This window comes from Tenrec ecaudatus, chromosome 15, assembly GCF_050624435.1.
Source record: "Tenrec ecaudatus isolate mTenEca1 chromosome 15, mTenEca1.hap1, whole genome shotgun sequence".
Lineage (NCBI taxonomy): Eukaryota > Metazoa > Chordata > Mammalia > Afrosoricida > Tenrecidae > Tenrec > Tenrec ecaudatus.
Genome location: NC_134544.1, coordinates 82,061,129 through 82,080,632, shown reverse-complemented (window position 1 = coordinate 82,080,632; position 19,504 = coordinate 82,061,129).

Here is a 19,504-nt window from a genome sequence, read left to right as displayed (position 1 = left end):
GGTGATTTTTAGATTCTTTCACTATTGCTGAAAACGAGCACGTTAAATTTGCAGAAATTGAAGGCGAAAACACCTCTCTATCACCCAAGCCCTGCTACCTACAGTCCAGCAGGGAACTGAAGTGGCCGGGTCATTCCAATTTAATCCCTTCTCACAGACTCCAAAATATCTCTCCCTTCTATCCTCCACAGAGCTGCTAGATGGAATTCTTTCTTTCTTTTTAAAAAAGTTTTTTTTTTAAAGAAAGCTTTTGCTGTGTCATTTTCCCTGCTTAAAATAAAATCCTTCCAAGAGACTGAAGTCTAAAAGTTAGCAACCCTTTCTTTATGTTCCTCTGGAAAATCCCAGTGCTTTCCTCTACTGAAATAGGCCCAGGACCTTGTACTTTGATGGTTCTGCTAAGATCCCCTCACTGACAGGAGTGGAAGGCCACTGCATCTGTCCAGTCCTAGAGGGTCCGCCCCATGGATGAAGCCCTGCTATGGAATTCATCCCTTCTTTATTGTAGTACCTTCCATTCAAAGACCACCAGAGACAACCACCACGGATACTGGGTTGTTGTCGGCTGCCTTCAGGTTGCCCGGCTCTGGTGACCTTGGGTACAACAAAGAAATGCTGCTCAGTCTGCTATCATGTCCAGGTCATTGCTGTAGTTCTTTTGCTAATCCCCTCACAGGGAGTCTGCCCCTCTCCACACTGCCTCTGCTTTATCAGATGTGATACCTGATCCATGCAGCAATGGATCCATCTTAAAGGGTACTGGCTGTGTTCTGTGGGGGGTCCCCCTACAGCTCTCCCTCCAGGTTCCAGCATATGCTTCCTCTTCTCGTCTCTGTACTCTCTTACTGCCGTCCTACCATCTGTCCTTACTTATGTTGGCTTATATAGGGTTCTCGCAGGAGCGGATGACCTTTACTTTCTCCAGAAGAGTGGCTGGTGCGTTTGATCCAGCTACTAATGCTTATGTCTCTTAAATTCTCCTTGAGAACCTCATCTGCTTCCTGTCTGATTCCAGGTTGTACCAGCATGGATGGAAGTGATCAGGGTTTCAGGGAGGAGAAGCCACTGAATTGAGGTCTTGCTGCCAGGAAGCAGGGATGCTAGGGCTGGAGTCTTGATTCTTAGTTCTGTGACCTTTTCTCTGAACCTCTGATTTAGAGTTGGGTCAGTGTACCTAGCAATCAGGATGGTTTCTCGATCAGTGTTTTCAAACTATGGTGTCACGAAATTGATTTAGAAGGTCTTGAGCCATGGTAAAAAGAAAACAGGACAGAAACTATTTGCAGTCGTCCCACACAATAATGATAAGTATTGTTTCATTATACATTGGCTTTAGTGGTGTGATTTGCGTAGGACTGAATATGAAATGCCACAGTCAAATAAATTTGAAAGCAATTTAAAAAATCATTTTATTGGGGGCTCATACAACTCTTATCACTGTCCATACATACCTCAATTGTGTCAAGCACATTTGTACATTCGTTGCCCTCATCATTCTCAAAATATTTGCTCTCCACTTAAACCCTTGGTATCAGCTCCTCATTTTCGCCATTCCCTCACCGCTCCCCCCTCATAAACCCTTGATAATTTATAAATTATTATTATTTTGTCATGTCTTACACTCTCCAAAGTCTCCCTTCACCCACTTTTCTGTTGTCTATCCCTCAGGGAGGAGGTTATATGTAGATCTGTGTTATCGGTTCCCCCTTTCCACACTAGCCTCCCAGTATCGCCACTCTCAGCACTGGTCCTGAAGGGATCATCTGTCCTGGGAAGTAATGGTTTTAAAGAGAGCAGTGAACCCTCTCAGGATGCAAGTTGGAAATGAGCTTGAGACTTCACAGGGGCCGGCCCAAGGGTAGTCGAAAACATCTCAACCTGTGGGTCATGAAAAATTTGGCAACAATATAAAGTTTCTGAATGCACCATGACCAAAACTTAATCCAAAATCAAATATGTAATGGATCTGAGCTGTTTTAGGCAGTGTTTATCCATATTGCATTGCTGCAGCCTTGGTTCTGAACACACAGCATGTTCACTTTGCATGTTTTGCGCCCTCACGCCAGGCAATGCCACCGAGTGCTGCTATAAGCACCTCGACTCAGAGTCGAGACAGTTTTGTGTTGTGGATTGCACGGTTTCTTGCAGAGACATAATAGTTTAATAACAGAAAGTAAAGACTTTTAATATTTTTCTACTGTCATTCCTCAGCATATAAATATCAAATTAGTAGAGTATATCCCTGGATTGTATCGTGCTGAAATGCAGCATCCTCTTTATATTCAGTTCTCAAAAATCACTTTGACAGAGGAGGCCTCACTTCAGCTGGGGTCAGATTTTCAAGATTGGGCGAGTGGGAGATGACTTTTAATTGCTGACAAACAAAATTATGCTAAGGTCACCCAAAACGAACAGACATTCCTACCAGAAAGATAAGCGATGCTGAAGGGAAAGTCAAGTCAAGATAGGGGAAAAGGGTATGCACATTTTGGAGTAGGCAAGTGCATGTCTGTTGGTAAGAAAGTATTATCAATATTTATCTATATTTTAAGATAAAAATATTTTTATTAGGGATAAGTGACTAAATTTAGACGGATGATGTAAAAATACTGATGATACGGCAGCTAAGTCTTCACTAGTAGGTTGAGTGCACCTACATTAACAAGAGAAAGGAAACAGGTGGCAGCCTTTTTGCAATATGAATTTACTTCTAATGATGGTGATGGTGTGGAGAAGCCTCTTTGTTTAATTTGTAGTGAAATTTTAGCTGTGGAGAGCATGAAACCAGCAAAATGAAAATGACCTTTTAATAGCAATTATGCAGCATACTGCAATAAACCAAAGGAATATTTTAAATGCCTCCAAAATTAAAGAAAAATAATGTATTGAAAATTTTGTTAATGTTAATGGAAACTCTTTACTTTCATCTAATGGAACTTCTTATTTAATTGCTATTTAAAAAAACTATGTGATAGAAGAAAATATTGTGTTACCTGCTGTAATTAAAATGTCAGAAATAGTTCATGGGATAAAGTATGGGAAGAAACTCATGAAATTCCTTTATTGAATGATACTATTTCCAAAAGGATTTCTGAAATTAGTGATGACCAATTGCATCAGCTTCTTATCAGGCTTAAGGGAAGCCAAAAGTTTGCAATTCAGTTAGATGAAACAACTAATATAGCACAGCTATTACTTTATGTAAGATATGTCTCTGAAAGAAGCATACATGAAGAATTACTGTCTGTCTGCCCTTTGAAAGGGCACACAAGGAAAGAATATATATAAATATATCTTAAAGTCAAGGAATTCTTCACAAATAAAGGGTTTACATTGGAAAAATTACATGGGTGTCTGTACAGTGCTGAAGCAAGATGCATGAGAATGTTGGACGTGTAGCAACAGTTAAAGGTCGTGGCATTGAGCATACCACTTTTACTCACCACATGATCCAACAGGAGGCTTTTGAAATACAAATTAATCACCAGACTTAGATGTTGTACTTCAAGCTACTATCAAAATTATTACCTTCATTAAGTATCCTTAACGGTTGTTTGTTTTTAAACTTATGCAAAGTCGTGGACTCCAATTACAAGTCTTCTTACTGCATGCAGAAGCAGGGTGGCTCTCAAGAGGGCAAAGGTTAAACAGATTAGAGAAACTATATTTTTGACGGAGCATAAATAAGAAATTTGTTAAATTTTTCATAATGAATTATGACTTTCAAAACTATGTTATCTGTCCATTATTTTTGAAGAACTCAATTACATGTTTCTTTCTTTTCTTTTCTTTTTTTTTTTTGCTTGCTGAAACTTTTATCAACTCAGTGAGGTCACGTTATCACTCGCTGGTCAGAAGTTCTGATTGGCTGTTGATGACATCATAGGAAGCGTTGGGACAGTGACTTTATTTACACTCAGATATGGATGTCAGTTGTTAATTTGGAAAGGGGAATATGAACGGTTACTTCTGTCGGTACAGTCTGGCAGACAAAATGACGGTGGCAACAGGACGTGTCTGCAGCACAGGGGCCATGGAGATGGAAAGCTCTGGAATCACAGAGGGGAGAAAGGCCATGAGCGCCTCGGTTTCTGGGGAGGGAATCCTGGTGCCTTGGAGGCTGAGCCCATGGGTTTCAAGGCTGAACGAAGCCCCCCCCCCCTCTCTCTCACCCTCTGGGGTCTGCAATGCTAGCTTGAGAGGGTTTTCTTCTCTCACCGAATGGACCCCAGTTCCGGGGTCCCAGAGGCAGAAGGGAGGCCTGCGGGAAGGCTCAGCACAGGTGACTGGGCTGGTCAGCAGAGGGCTGGACAGGGGCCCCGTGGACTCCTTGTGTCAGCAGCTGCCCAGAGCGGACTCCAGAGGACGCTACTACACGTTCTGCTCGACCGCCCGTTTTGCCGCCTCCGCCTCGCCCTCCCCAGTGCCGCTGCCGCCACTTTGTGTCCCGGCCCGGGACTCCGCTCTGCGCATGCGCTGGTCCCGCCTCTGAGAGGCCTCGCCTTGGCAGCGGCGACATCTTGAGGGTTGATATGTTTCTTTGAGGAAAAAAGTATAACATGTTTATGTTAAAGGATAAAAATTGAAAATTTGACAAGGAGAGTTTGCATTTAGAAGAATAAGGTGGAAAAAAGTTCTTCAGAAATGTTTACAGCTACAGATTATTTTTAAATTGAAAATAACCTTCTCAAATATTTAATTGTAAGTTACAATTGATCATCAGAAGTCCCTGGAGATACAGTTTCAGAAATACTTCACTTCAAATTTTGATTAAAAAAAAATTGGGTTCGTTACCCATACTCAGTTGAAATAATAGTAAAAAATGCCAATCATCGGTCATTAAAAGTTCATGAAGAATTTTCCAAATTATTAAGTGACACAGGTTTAAAACTTGAGTTCCCAAAAAGAATTGTTAAATAAAATCTGACTTGTGACTAGAACAGAATTTCTAACAATTTTTGAAATAGCCCTAAACAAACTTCTCCAATTTTGTGCTACATATGTTGTTCTCAGCATTGATGATTATAAAATCAAAATATTGCTAAACTCTGAAAAGCGTTAGAGTTGCTCTGCGTCCTGCAATATCAAATAATCCACCAAGGTTAAATTCCTTATGTAAAAATAAATAAACACATACATCTCATTACTATGCAAATTTTAGTCTTAATAAATGGTAAGATATGTATACCAAAGAATGCTTTAAAATAAATTTCTTTCTGACTTATTATTAACTAAGTGTATTGCTGTGATGCTGGAAGCTATGTGACTGATTGATTTCAAAGACCTGCAGGGTTACCCAAAGTGAACAGGTTTCAGCAGAATTTCCAGACCAAGAACAAACAACATAGAAGGGCTCGTTTCCCCACGTCAGAGGAAGGAGCCACTGAAAATCTAGTACACAGCTTAGAAACATTGTCAGAGAGTGAAGGCCTAATGAATGGAAGCAGAGCATTATGGGAGATTGTTGGGGGATGTGTCCCGCAGGTCAGAGGCACTAGAAAGGTCACTGAGGAAGAGCTACTTTCGCAGAGTCATTTTCCAGTACGACCTCGGTTGAGTAAAGGCTGTGCGAGTGTAGCCTTCAGGATCTTCATTTCCTGTTAAGGCACGACTCAGGTTAAGGAGAAACAGGTGTAAGCATTTGCAAATGATCAGAACTTGAAATGTGTGAAGTTAAGGGAAATTGGAGGTGGTCAAAAATTGAATGTAAGGATAATGGTCGATATGCTGGGCAGTAGTTAGCTGAAGTGGATGGGTGGGTATTCTCCATTTTAAATCAGAAAAGTGTGTGGTTTACTATGTCGGGAATAATACAATCAAGAGGAATGGTGTGACATTCATCGTCAAAAAGGACATGCAAAATCCATCATGAAATACAATGGTATCTGTGACAGAATTTTATCTATCCACCTTCAAGAAAATCCAATCAATACAACTATTATTCAACTTTATGCACCAACCACAAAAGTAAGTGATGAAGAAACTGAAGAATTCTACCAATGGCTTCAGTCAGAAAATGATCAAACATACAATCTAGATGCATTGATAATTATTGGTGATTGGAATGCAAAATATAGAAACAAAATGGAAGGAACATTACATTAGTTGGAAAAGATGGACTTGGAAATCACATGATAGAATTTTGCAAAAGCAACAACTTGCTCATAGCAAATACCTCTATTCAACAACACAAAAGGTGACCATACACATGTACTTCCACAGATGGAGTACATAGAAATCAAATTAACTACATCTGTGAGAAGAGATGATGGAGAGTTCAATATCAGCAGCTAAAACCAGGCTAGGGGCTGACTTTGGAACATGCCATCAATTGCTCATATGTAAGTTCAGGATAAAGCTGAAGAAAATTAAAATAAAACCATGGATCCAACATACAACATTTAGTCTATCCCGCCTAAATTTTGAGAACATCTCAAGAACAGATTTACTGCATTGAACAATAATGACAGAGACCTGATGAACTGTGGGAGGACAACAAGACGGTCATCCATGAAGAAAGCATAGGGTCATTAAAAAGACAAGAATTAAAGCAAAGATCAGAGTGGATGTCAGAAGAATCTGAAACTTGTTTTTAATCATAGAATAGCTGAAGCAAATGGAAGAAAGAATGAAGTCAAGGAACTGAACATAAAATTTCAAAGGGTAGCTTGGGCAGACAGATAAAAATAGTATAATAAAAGGTACAAGACCTAGGATTAGAAAACCAAAAGGGAAGAATATTCTTAGCATATCTTAAACTGAAAGGATTCAAGAAAAAAATTTAAACCTCAAATTGCAATGTTGAAAGATTCTATGGATAAAATATTGAACAAAGTGGAATGGATGTGGGTATTGAAAGAGGATGGAAAAATGCACCAGAGACACTGTACCCCAAAGAACTAGTCAACCTTCTATCATTTTCAGGAGGTAGCATACGAGTAAGAACCAATGGTGCTAAAGGAAGAAGTTCAAGCTGCACTGAAAGTATTAGCCAAAAACAGGCTCCAGGAATTGATGGAATACCAATCCAAATATTTCATTAAGTTGATTAAAAACTTGAATCCCTCATTCATCTATGCCAGAAAATTGGGAAGATAGATACTTGGCCAACTGAATGGAAGAGATCCATATCTGTGCCCATTTCAAAGAAAGGAGACCCAGTAGAATGCTCAAATTATAAAACAATATCACTGATATCACATGGTGGTAAAATGTTGCTGAAGATCAGCCAACAATGGTTACAGTAGTACATTACAGGGAGCTACCAGAGATTCAGTCTGGATTCTTTTTTTTTTTTTAAACATTTTATTTGGGGCTCACACAACTCTTATCACCGTCCATACATATACATACATCAATTGTATAAAGCACATCTGTACATTCTTTGCCCTAATCATTTTCTTTCTTTCTTTCTTTCTTTCTTTCTTTCTTTCTTTCTTTCTTTCTTTCATTCATTCTTTCTTTCTTTCTTTCTTTCTTTCCCCTTTTCTTTTTTTACATTTTATTAGGGACTCATACAACTCTTATCACAATCCATACATATACATACATCAATTGTATAAAGCACATCCATACATTCCCCGCCCCAATCATTCTCAAAGCATTTGCTCTCCACTTAAGCCCTTTGCATCAGGTCCTCTTTTTTTTCCCCCTCCCTCCCCGCTCCCCACTCCCTCATGTGCCCTTTGTAATTTATACATCGTTATTTTGTCATATCTTGCTCTATCCGGAGTCTCCCTCCCCCCCACTTCTCTGCCGTCCCTCTCCCAGGGAGGAGGTCACATGTGGATCCCTGTAATCAGTTCCCCCTTTCCAACCCACTCACCCTACACTCTCCCAGCATCGCCCCTCACACCCTTGGTCCTGAAGGTATCATCCACCCTGAATTCCCTGTGCCCCTCTGCCCTATCCAGCCCTGCAAGGTAGAATTCGGATCATGGTAGTTGGGGGGAGGAAGGATCCAGGATCTGGGGGAAAGCTGTGCTCTTCGTCGGTACTACCTTGCACCCTGACTGACCCATTTCCTCTCCTAAACCCCTCTATGAGGGGATCTCCAGTGGCCGACACATGGGCCTTGGGTCTCCACTCTGCACTTCCCCCTTCATTCAATGTGGTATATATATATATACACACAAACACACACACATTCTTTTTTTTTTTTCGCATGATGCCTTATACCTGGTCATTTTGGCACCTCTTGATCGCACTGGCTGGTGTGCTTCTTCCATGTGGCCTTTTTTGCTTCTGAGCTAGATGGCCGCTTGTTCACCTTCAAGCCTTTAAGACCCCAGACACTATCTCTTTTGATAGCCGGGAACCATCAGCTTTCTTCGCCACATTTGCTTATGCACCCATTTGTCTTCAGCGATCCTATCATGGAGGTGTGCAGCCAATGATATAATGATTTTTTGTTCTTTGATGCCTGATCCCTTTGGGATCTCTCGCACACTCAGGCTGGTGTGTTCTTCCATGTGGGCTTTGCTGCTTCTGAGCTAGATGGCCGCTTGTTTATCTTCAAGCTTTTAAGACCCCAGTCACTATCTCTTTTGATAGCCGGGCACCATCAGCTTTCTTCACCACATTTACTTGTTCACCCACTTTGGCTTCAGCAGTTGTGTCGGGAGAGTGAGCATCATAGAGTACCAATTTAATAAACGAAAGTATTCATGTATTGAGGGAGTGCTTGAGTAGAGGCCCAAGGTCCTTCTGCCACCTTAATATTAAAGCTATAAATGTAGACAATTAGATCTATTTCCCCATCCTCATATATATGTTTACATGTACACGTCTTTGTCTAGACCTCCATAAATGCCCCTTGACTCCCAGCTCCTTCCTCCCTCTCCCTTGACTTTCCTCCTACCCCACCACCATGCTCCGTCCCCACCTCGGCTACAGCTATACCTCTTCTCTACGCAACCTAACCCTTGATCGTTCCCCATCAGGCCTGTCACTCCCCCCTCACTACCATTTTGGGTCCCATGTTGTTCCCTTGTCCCTGTGTTTATTAACACCACATCCTTACCCTCCTCCCCCTCCCCCATCCGGAACTGTCTGTCCCCCCGGAACTGTCTGTCCTATTGTTTTTCCTCCAGATAGTTCATCCAGCCTGTCCTATTCAGACAGACCTGTGGAGACACTAACATGCACGAAAACAAGACAGAAGAAAACAAAGCAACAGTATAAAACCAGACAATAAAACAACAAAAACAAACCACTGACAAAGAACAAAACAAAACACTTCACAAAAGAAAGGCTTGTAGTTCGTTCAAGGATCATTTGCTGGCCCTTAGGAGCATTTTTAAGTCCAGTCTGTTGGGGCACCACGCCCTGGCCCCAAAGTCCACTTTCAGCATTCCCTGGGGACCTTGCCACTCCATTCCCTTGCTGTTCCACTGCCCTACCCCAGTGCTTTGCCTTGGTGTGGTGGGATCAGGACAGGTGCAATTCCCACACTGTGTCTCCGGTTCTGTCCACTGTATCGCCCTTAGTCACTGAGGTGTATCATGTCTCAAAGTAGGGCCAGCCATGTTGTTCTCTCTGTGGACTGGGTGCTCTACTCAGGAACATCTTCCTCACGGCCTCATGGGCCAGGCTGTGTTCTACTGTCTCCTCCTGCCCCTTCATCTGCTCCCGTGTGCTCTGATCAGATATGTCCATCTTCCGGAGCTGCAGAATCAATGTCATCCTTTGAAACAAATTCTTTTCGGGGGAGGGGCAGGAATCCATTTAATTTTTGGTGCCGGGATATTGCATTCACATCTTGTGGCACTGGGTTGAAGTCTGGTCCCACTTTCCCTGTGGAGATATAAACAATACCCTCCCCTTGGGTGGATTAGTGCCCCATGCCCCCACTTCCCTTTTCTTCCTAATATTCATCCTTTTAATTTCCTTTCCCCACCTCCTCCACTGTTGTCTACCATGTGCCTCCCTGGTTTTGATCTGGTCTCTACCATACTACACAGTCTTCACCCCAGAAATGTTTGTATACAGTAGCTTTTTCCCCTATGCCACTTTTGCATTAAAAAAATTAAAAAAAACAATTTTTTTAATTTAAATTTTTTTTAATACTTACCTCAGCGGGCTCATGTACTTGTCCTTTTGTGCCTGACTTACTTCGCTTAGCATGAGTTCCTCCAGTTCTTCCCATGCCGCTATGTGCCTCATACGTTCATCACTGCTTTTTAGTGATGCGTAGTACTCCATTGTATGTATATACCACAGTTTTTTAATCCAATCGTCAGTTGATGGAAATTTGGGTTCCTTCCAAGTCCTTGCAATTGTGAACTGTGCCGCAATGAACATTGGAGCACAGATGTCTGGTCTTGGTTTGTTCCTTGCCTCTTCTGGGTATATGCCCAGTAGGGGAATTGCTGGGTCATATGATAACTCTATTTCCATCTGTTTTAGGTATCGCCAGATTGATTTCCATAGTGGCTGTACATACTTACAGGCCCACCAGCAGTGGATGAGAGTTCCTGTCTCCCCACAGCCCCTCCAACACTTGTTGTTTCTGATTTTTTGAATTGGGCTACCTTTGAGGGTGTCAGGTGGTACCTCATTGTTGTTTTAATTTTCATTTCTCTTATGGCTAAAGATCGGGAACATTTTCTCATATGTTTGTTGGCCATTCGGATTTCTGTCCCTGTAAAATTTCTGTTCAAGTCCTTTGCCCACCTTTCAAGTGGGCTATTGGTTTTTTTTTTTCTTTTTGGAAGCTATCAGAGTATTGTAGATTTTAGTAATAAGACCTTTGTCTGATTTGTCATTGCTAAAGATGTTTTCCCAGTCTGTGGAATCTCTTATTACTCTCTTGGTGAATTCTTTAGCTGTACACATGTGTTTTATCTTCAGTATATCCCATTTGTCTATTTGTGCCTCCTCTGTGTTTGTGTCCTTCCCTATTTCTGATAACCTGTGTATTCCCTGCGCCAAAGTTCTCAAGTTGGTCCCAATTCCCTCCTTGATGGCCCTAATAGTTTGGGGTTTAACTTCAAGGTCTGTGATCCACCTTGAGTTTATTCTTGTGCATGGAGTGAGATAAGGGTCTTGCTTCATTTTTCTGCATGTGGATATCCATTTTTTCCAGCACCACTTGTTAAAGAGGGCATTGGCTTCCCATTTGATATATTTGGGGCCCTTATAAAAAATCAGCTGTGTGTATGCTGATGCTTTTATTTCTGGGTTTTCAGTTCTCTTCCACTGGTCTGAGTACCTGTCATTGTACCAATACCATGCAGTTTTGAGAACTGTGGCTGCATTGTATGTGCCAAAGTCAGGTAAAGCAAGCCCTCCCACGGCGTCCTAGTTCTTGAGGAGTTCTCTGCTAATTCTGGGTTTCTTCCCTCTCCATATGAAGTTGGTAATCAGTTTTTCCATTTCTTTGAAGAAAGATGATCGTAATTGTATCGGGATTGCATTAAACTTATATAGTGCTTTTGGCAGAACTGACTTCTTAACTATATTAAGTCTCCCAATCCAAGAGCATGGAATATTCTTCCATTTGTTGAGGTCGCTCTTGGTTTCTTGTAATAGTGTTCTATAGTTTTCCCTATATAGATCTTTTGTTTTTTTAGTCAGGTGTATCCCTAGATATTTCAATTTGTGTTTGGCTATTGTGAAGGGTACCACCTTTTTAATCTCTTCTTCTGTGGTCTTATCTGATGTGTATAACAGTCCGATGGACTTCTGTTTGTTGACCTTGTATCCTGCCACTCTGCCAAACTCCTCTATTGCTTCCAGTACTGCCCTTGTGGATCTCTTGGGATTTACCATATATAGAATCATATCATGTGCAAATAACGATAGTTTCACCTCTTCTTTCCCCAGATATACCTTTGATGTCACTTCTTTGCCTTATGCTGTTAGCTAAGACCTCCAGCACGATATTAAATAGGAGTGGGGACAAGGGGCATCCTTGTCTGGTCCCCTTTTTCAGTGGGACTGTGTTAGTCTTTTCTCCATTGACTACCACTTTGGCTGTTGGTTTTTCATATATAGCTGTATTGTCTTGAGGTACTTTCCTTCCATTCTTATCTTTGCTAGTGTCTTAAACAGGAATTGGTGTTGGATGTTGTCGAATGCTTTTTCTGCATCTATTGACATAATCATGTGATTCTTATACTTTTTCATGTCAATGTGACGAATAATATTAATGGTCTTTTGTATGTTGAACCTTCCCTGCATTCCTGGTATGAATCCCACTTGGTCATGGTGAATTTTTGTTTTATATACTTTTGTATTCCTTTGGCTAGTATTTTGTTAAGGATTTTTGCATCAATGTTCATTAGGGATATTGGTCTGTAGTTCTCGATTCTTGTGGTATCCTTGCCTGGTTTGGGTATCAGAGTTATACTAGTTTCATAGAAGGAGTTTGGGAGTTTGCCATCTTTTTCTATGTTCTGGAAAAGTTTGTGTAGGATTGGTATTAGTTCTTCCCTGAATGCTTTGTAGAATTCTCCAGTGTAGCCATCTGGTCCAGGGGATTTTTTTTGTTGGTAATCCCTTGATAACCTTTTCTATTTCTTCTATTGCTATGGGTCTGTTGAGATTCTTGATGTCCGCCGAGGATAGTCTAGGGAGGGATTGTTTTTCCAAGAATTTGTCTATGTCTTCCAAATTGTTGAATTCATTGGAGTACAATCCTTCATAGTACTGTTAACTATCCTTTTGATTTCATTAGGGTCTGTTGTAATGACCCCTCTTTCATCCCTTATTCTTGCTATTGAGATTTGTTCCCTCCTTTCTTTGGTTAGGTTTGGCAATGGTCTATCGATCCTGTTTATCCTTTCAAAGAACCAACTTTTAGCGATATTAATTTTTTCCATAGTTTTTTTATTTTCCCTCTCCTGAATCTCAGTCCTGATTTTTATAATTTCTTTTCTTTTGCTATTAGTAGGGTTGTCCTGCTGACTCTGCTCTAGTTTTTGTAAATTTTGTGTCAGCGTATGTATCATGATTCTCTCTTCCTTTCTTAGGTGTGCTTGTATTGCTAGGAACCTTCCTCTTATGACTGCCTTTGCTGTGTCCCATAAGTTTTGGTACATCGTGTGCTCGTTTTCGTTGGTTTCTAGAAATTTCCTGATTTCATCTCTGATCTGCACCAGTATGCACTCCTTTTGGAGTAGAGAGTTATTCATTCTGTAATTATTTGCTCTTATTTTCTTTGTCTTTTTTTTGTTGATTTCCAGTCTTATGGCACAGTGGTCAGAGAGAGAGGTCTGTATTATTTCAATGTGCTTAAATTTATGTAGATTTGCCTTATGCCCCAGCATGTGGTCTATCTTCGAATATGTGCCATGGGGACTTGAAAAGAATGTGAAATTTTTTTTATTTGGATGAAAAGCTCTGTAAATATCTATTAGGTCAAATTGTCTAATTGTGGAGATTAGCTCCCTAGTCTCCTTGTTGGGTTTCTTTCCCTGTGATCTATCTTTCTCAGTGAGTGGTGTGTTGAAGGTGCCCACTATAATTGTCAAGTCTGTGATTTCTTTCTTAATCTTTTGGAGTGTTTGGTTGACGTATTGAGCTGGTCTCTCATTTGGGGAATATATGTTTACAATGCTTAGTGGTTCATTGTCTATGATTCCCTTGAGCATTATATAGTGTCCCTCCTTATCTCTTTTTATGGTTTGCACTTTGAGGTCAATTTTATCCGAGATAAGGATTGCAACCCCTGCTTTTTTTGTATTTCTGTTTGCTTGGTAGGTCCTTCTCCAGCCTTTGATTCTCAGCCTATTTTTGTCTGTAGCCTTGAGATGTGTCTCCTGTAGGCAGCAAATTGATGGGTTGTGTTTTCTAAGCCATTCTGCTAGTCTCAGTCTTTTAATGCCTGAGTTCAGGCCATTGATATTCAGGGTTATTATCTCAATGTGCGGACTCTGTGATGCCATTTTATACCTTTTGTGTTGGGAGTTTTCCTACTTTCTTTTATCATTAGAATGCATTTTGTGTGTGTTTCATTCTTGACTTCTTTCCATCCTTAAAGCATTGCTATCTTGGGGCCTGTTTTCTCTTTGTTGTGGTCTGGGTGAAGTTGTTCTATGTGTTGGTCTCTTATTTGTGCTTGGTGAGTGTTGTTCTTCTGCCCATACTGAGTCGGCGAGGATCTTTTGTAAGGCTGGGTTTGTTGTAACGTATTTTTTGAGTTTTCCCTTGTCTGCGAAGACTTTTACTTCTCCATCGATCTGGATCGATAATTTGGCTGGGTAGAGTATTCTTGGATTTGCGTTGTTTTCCTTCAACTTTTGGAATATGTTACTCCACTCTCTCCTTTTTTTCATAGTTTCTGCTGATAGGTCTGAACATATACTTATGTGGCGACCCTTATATGTGATTGCTTTTTTTGCCCTAGCTGCTCTCATGATTTTCTCCCTTTCCTCAAAGTTGGATAGTTTAACTATTATGTGCCTTGGTGATTTCTTCTTGGGGTCCCGTCGTGCTGGTGTTCTTTCAGCCTCCTGGATGGTTGCTTGGTTTTCATTCATTAGGCTGGGGAAGTTTTCCTCCAAGAATTCTCTCGCTACTGTTGCAGATGACTTCTTTCTTGTGTCTTCCTCCGGTAGGCCAATAATTCTAATGTTGTTCCTCTTCATAGCATCGGACATAGCTCTTAGGTTTTCTTCGGCTTCTCTGATGCTCTTATTAGATTTTTCTTCACGTTTATTAAAGTCTGCTTGGTTGTCCTCCAAGACACTGATGCGGTTCTCTGATTTCTCCAGTCGATTCTCAAGGAACATGATTTTGCTATTGTTTTTCGTTATTTCCTCCCTAAGCTCCTGTATTTCCCTTTGGTGTATGGTTTTTATCTCCTCTATCGTTTCATCCTTTTTCTGTATTGTTTCCCTCATATCCTGCATGACTCCAAGCAGCATTCTGAGAGTTTCTTTGTATGGCTTCTCAATGTCTGCTTCTTCTATGTATGTTGCTATGTTCAGCACATCTTCTGCCTTTGTCTTTTGTTTCTCCTGTTTTTTCATTGAGGTTATTGGGGCTGATGGCTGTTTGCGTTGAGTTGTTTTTGAGGGACCAGGTGCCATTTTCTAGTCTCTCTCTGGAAGACTTATAGGAGTGCTTCTTCGAACTGCCTACAGCTGATTTTGCTAAGTTATTAGCCAACCACTTTATCTTCCTGTGGCTTCCCTATCAGGGGAGTGCCCCAGATGGCAGGTCGGCTGCCTGCCCCAGTGTTGCAGGGGCTGGGCTGAAGTTCCTGCTATTGGTTTGAATATTGATAAGTGTTGGCTGAGCTGCCTTATGTCCCCAGGTACACAGGCAGGAACTCCCAGGTGAGGAGTCAGAGGAGTATCCCCTGGAGAGCAAGCAGGCCTTTCCCTAGCCTTGGGCTATCTATGCAGGGTGGAGCTCACCTATCTGGGTGTGGCCCAGGCGCAAATGCCCTAGGGCAATGGGAGTGTCCCGTAAGTCTGCAATGGAGTGTGAGAGAGCAGTTCAGGAACAAGAGGGGGAGCAAAATTTAACTGTGAGACAGGACTGTCCCGGGGTACAGGGAAGCAAGGGAAGGAAAAGCAACTATGCAGCTGAGTCCCACTCCCGGCCTGTGGACCTGCAAGGGCCCACTACCTGCCCCAAGCCCCAGAGGCAATCCACAGCTGAGCCCCAAGAAGAGTCACAACAAAGCTGCTCAGCAGCCCCCAGAGAAGTGGGGGTGCAGGGAGCAGAGATGTTAACCGGCACCGCAGTGTAGCTGAAGCTTGATCCCTGCCTATGGAGCTGTGGGGGTTTTGGTTCAGTCCCTGCTCAGCCCTCGCTGCGCAGCAAGCTGTGGCTGTGCCCCGAAAAAGCCCCTGTGCAGCCCTCCAAGGCTGCGTGGGAATATAGAGCAGAGACGCAAACAGAAGCAACAATGCTGCTGAACACCAATCCCTGCAGGTGGAGCCTCAAGGGCCCTGTCCCTGCCCAGAGGCAGGCATGGGAAAACTGTGGCTGCGCCGAGGCCAAGCCCTGCTACAGGCTCCAAATGGTCCCGGCTTGAGCAGACACAGCGGCTAGGCTAGGGTCGAACCCCAGCCGGCTTCCACTGAGGTAAGCCAAAAGCCCCCAGCCCCTCAAAACACCGTGGATCTGAGCCTACTTATCTTTATGATGCACCTCCTGCGATCCAGTGGCATTGAATTTCCCTCTGAGCAACTCTCCTGGGCTGGATTCTGTGGAGTCCCTCTGGTATGTGTTACTCCATCGCCATCTTCCCGGAAGTCCCAGTCTGGATTCTTAAAAGGACATGGAACAAGGGATATCACTGCTGGTATCATTTGGACCTTGGCCCAAACAGATAATACCCACAAAATGTCTACTTGGTTTTCGTTGATTATGCCAAGGCATTTCACTGAGTGTTGACGAGTTCTTTTTGCTACAGTGAATCTGTGTTGTCTTTCCCGCTTATTTGGATGCTTCCTCATCACTCAATATTTGGTTCATAGAACTGTGAAAGAAAAGGGAGGATTACTTGAAGTACTTGCTGATGAAGACCAAGGATTACAGTCTTTGGTATGGATTATAACTCAATGTAAAAACAACCAAAAGCCTTACAGCTGGATCAATAGGTAACAGCATGCTAAATGGAGAAAAGTTTGAAGCTGTCAAGGATTTTGGCTTGCTTGGATTTACAGTCAATGTTCATGGAAGCAGCAGTCAAAAATATATCAAAAGAAGACTTGCATTAGGTAAATCTACTGCACAAGACTTATTTAGAGTACTGAAAAGCAAGAATGTTACTTTGAAGACCAAGGTACAGGTGACCCAAGCTATGGTATTTTCAATCGCCTCATATACATATGAAAGTTGGAAAAGAAAACAGGAGAACCAATGCATTTGAATTTTGATGCTGAAGAAGACTATGGAAAATACTACCGACTACTAAATTGGCAAACAGGTCTGTGTTGGAAGAAGTAAGGTCAGAGTGCTCCTTAGAGGCAAGATTGAGAGACTTCCTTCTACATACTTTGGCCATGTTGTCAGGAGAAACCAGATCCTGGAGGAGGCCATCATGTTTGGTCAAGCAGCAGGCCAATGAAGAAGAAGTCCCTCAAGGAGATGGATTGACAGCATAGTTGCAACAATGGGCTCAAGCACAGGAACACTTGTGAGGATGATGCAGGACTGGGCAATGGTTCACTCCGTTGTGCTTGGGGTCACTATGAGTTGGAACCAATTTCATGGCACACAATAACAACTACTACTACAAGCATTTGATTTGTCTACCTGTTTTATGTACCTATATACCTGAGATTGAAGAAAATTTGCTCAGGCAAGAAGGGGTGGAGAGTGGAAAATGTTTAAGAAGTTCTGCTAGGGACCAGCACTTATTGATACCTTCCAGTGGCAAGAGCAACCTGCAGGAAAGCTCACCACTTGGACCCATCATCATCTTAGTCTAAGCAACAGACTATGGCTCTGTGTTCTGGGGACTTGCTTTGGGAAATGCTGCTTCTAGGTGAATGAATTGGAAAAAAATGGGAAAATCACCTTTGGGTAACCCTGTTTAGACACAAGGAACCTTGGCTGTACAGTGGATTAAATATATGGCTGTCCATCACAAGATCAATGCTCCAGGAGAGGATGATGAGGTTCTTTGCTCCTATGTAGATTTATGGTCTCAGAAACCTTATAGAGCAGTTCTACTATGCCATACAGGATTGCTATGAATCATAATTGATGATGGCAGTGGGTTTTTTTTATTGTGGAGGGGAGCACTTTTTTTGTATGCTTTTGTCAGTAGGCTGGTCAAAAGGAACATTAGCACTTGATACTCACCCTCATGATGGAAACCCTCATGATGAGTGCTTTAGCAATGTGTGGTGAAGAAATTAGATGATGCCAGCTATCACATAAAATAATGCATGGGATCTTAAAGGCTTGTTTGTAAACAAGCAGCCATTTAAGTAAGATGTCATCTAAGGGCACATGGAAGAAGCACAGCAACATCCATGATTCAAGGATTGCAAATCCAAATCTGAAAGAGGGAATAGATGTATCAGAGCTTAAATTGTGAGATTCTGATGTGCAGAGTTTATGGATGACAGTGGAATTCCAAAATACATTTTCAGGATCTACATGGGGAATAAACCTCCTCCAGTAATTTCTCTACCCATAACTGAGGATGGGAATAACTTGGTTATCAGACAGAGAGACTAGGAGACAAAAGGACTGTAGTAGATTAGAATGATAAATCTGACTTTAATGGTTAGAACCTTTCCTCTTGATTTTCTCTCTGATACACTGTAGACTTGATCTGAACGTTAATATTTTCTCCTCTTTCTTTTTTTCATATTGGGCTTTATCTCTGTTGCCTTTTGACATTGTGGGTAACCTTGACTCATTTTTTGTTTTTCTATGTTTTTTGGTATATGAAATTGAGGATTGATGAACCTACAGAGAAAACTAGAATAAAGATCTCTGGGAGGTGCAGTAGGGGAGGTGGTGGGTAGGGATAAAGGGGAACTGATATCAAGGAGTTCAAGAAGGAAGAAAATGTTTTAAAACTGTGGTAGCAATTTTACAGTACTGCTTGATATTATTGAACTATAGAATGGCATGATATCTAGATTCATTCTTAATAAAATGGTTTTTTTAAAATCTCATTTTACTGGGGGCTTATACAGCTCTAATCACGACCTATACATACATAGGAGAAGGAGTGTTGGCCCAGCAAGTCCTTCTTTTGGTGGGCTCAGCAGCTGCTGGAACTGCCTTCCATTATACTGGTGTCACAGGCATTTTCTCCTGTGTCCCCAGGTCCACTCCAATCTGTGGAAACTCCCAGATGTTTGCATATATGAACAAATCAATCTTGTACATTGTCCCTGGTCCCTGCTAAGGAGGCAGTATGTTCCAATAGAAAAAGGATGAGCTTTGGCATCAGGCCAACTCACCAGTTATAGCATTTTAATGTTGTCTCCCTTCTTCCAGCTATAGTTGCTTCGTGGGCACAGTGCAAATGACAATATCTTCCTCAGCACTATGGTGGGTATTAAATGATGTAACAGATTCAAAGTTCAAACAGAGTGCCTGACACCTAATTGACACAGGAGCAAAGTTCTTCGTCTTCCTTCATTTCCTTTTATATATTTTTTTCACCCATTTATGATCTATTAGCTGTTTGCATGTCCCCCGCGCCAAGGAGATCACCACCTTCCATGCCAATTCATTCTGTGCCTGAGCGCTCTGTTCCAAATAGGCTACAGTCTGTCTCCTTGTGATCAGTGTTCACTGCTCTCGATTTTGTCCATCTGGGTCTCTTTCATTTCACCTTAAGGAGACTAGACGTTGGGAAAAGGTGAGCAGAGACTACTTTCACCGCCAGACACTTCTCCCCACTCGGATCAGTCTGGCTACTGGATCTGCCTGAGTCTGAGCCCAATTGTTTTCCAGCTTTCTCCTCTTTTAGTGGAACACACAGCAGAGACCTGGTACCATTTTAGGTGAGAGACTTTGCATGTTTCTGAGAAATTTAGAACTTATTTGAGAATAATATGAACGGTGACAATTT